This window comes from Dioscorea cayenensis, chromosome 6, assembly GCF_009730915.1.
Source record: "Dioscorea cayenensis subsp. rotundata cultivar TDr96_F1 chromosome 6, TDr96_F1_v2_PseudoChromosome.rev07_lg8_w22 25.fasta, whole genome shotgun sequence".
Taxonomy (NCBI): Eukaryota; Viridiplantae; Streptophyta; class Magnoliopsida; order Dioscoreales; family Dioscoreaceae; genus Dioscorea; species Dioscorea cayenensis.
Window position 1 is genome coordinate 11,181,238 of NC_052476.1, and position 1,406 is coordinate 11,182,643.

Sequence of the window (1,406 nt, forward strand, 5' to 3'; positions counted from 1 at the left end):
GTTGACATACTCTGAGACAGTCCCAAATTTGATCTCAGATCCAGCAATGCCAGTGTATAGCATGATGCAGCTGCATTGTTGGTGTTGTTTGTTGGTGCCATTGCAAAAACCTAAAAAAGGAAAACATCACATTAACAACACTGGGTAATTCTTCTTCTCTCTTTTTTTACTTTTTTTTTTAATTTCTCATTCACACTTTGTTTCAAAGATGGGAGGAAAAGTCTGTCCCCACCGGGCATGCCAGATTTTGTGGGCTCCTTTTTTTACCCGGCCTTTAATTAGGATTGACCGGTTAAAATATGGATCACAAATCAATTTTTTTATTTTTTTTAGACTTCAAGGGATTGTGAGTTTATGACTTCCATAAGAGGCAAGCCTCTAATGTTAATTACCCTAGACTGATGCATGGGCACCTCCGATTAAGAACAAAGTGTGAATGACAAACATGAGAGAAAACAAACTTGATCAATTACATGAATTTGATTGAGAATACAAAGATTAGAAACTCTAACTATCATAATTCCCTTTCCCTAATCTCTCTCTAGCTTTACATAATTTTAATCTATTTTGACTTTGTTCTATCCTAACTTTTCGCCGAAGATCATGCTGAGGATGTCTCCTTTGACTTTGTTGACCTTGATCTTACTTTTCTTGCTTGTGTCTTGAATATCAACTGGATCACAAACTTGACTTCATTTGATTTGGGCTTTTGAAAACTCCGGCATTTCGCACTTGTGAAGCTTTCAGTCTTGGACTCATGAAGCTCTTTAATCTTTCACTTTTGATGTCTCAAGATTCCTGAACTCACTTGTCCCATTATTTGAGTTTTTTTTTAAGCCTTGACTCTCCTATGCTTCCGAGTCTTAACTTATGCATCTCTGAGTCATGACCATTCATATGATTCGGTCACTAACTTGATTGCTTTAACTTGTTTTTTTAAGAATATTTTGTGAATTTTGAACGGTGATCCCCATTTGTCTGTGAATCATGAACTTTTTTTTCTAAATTTTGGAGTTTGAAGACTCGGTGTCTTACGCTTTATGAAACCTTTTTTTTTATCATTATTACCTAGGAACTTTTCCTTCACTAATTGAGTTTTTTTTAGTCAATTTGAGACAGTTCCTTTCCTCTCTTTTTTTTTAACATATGAGGTGTGAGCATGGTTCAATAATTTTTTTTCTTGCTCGAGGAAAGACTCCCATTTGTTCATGTGGATCTTTAAAGATTTTTTTTTACTTAAGAATTTTTTTATTCAAATATTTTCCACTTCATCAAGAGGGGACGCAAGAGTTGATGATCTTCAACACATTCTTCATTCACTCAAGAGAGTCTCAAGAGATAGTGAGGAAACTCTGAAGAGACTCTCTCTGGCCTACGTTGGCTTCGACTGGCTTTCATGATGTATT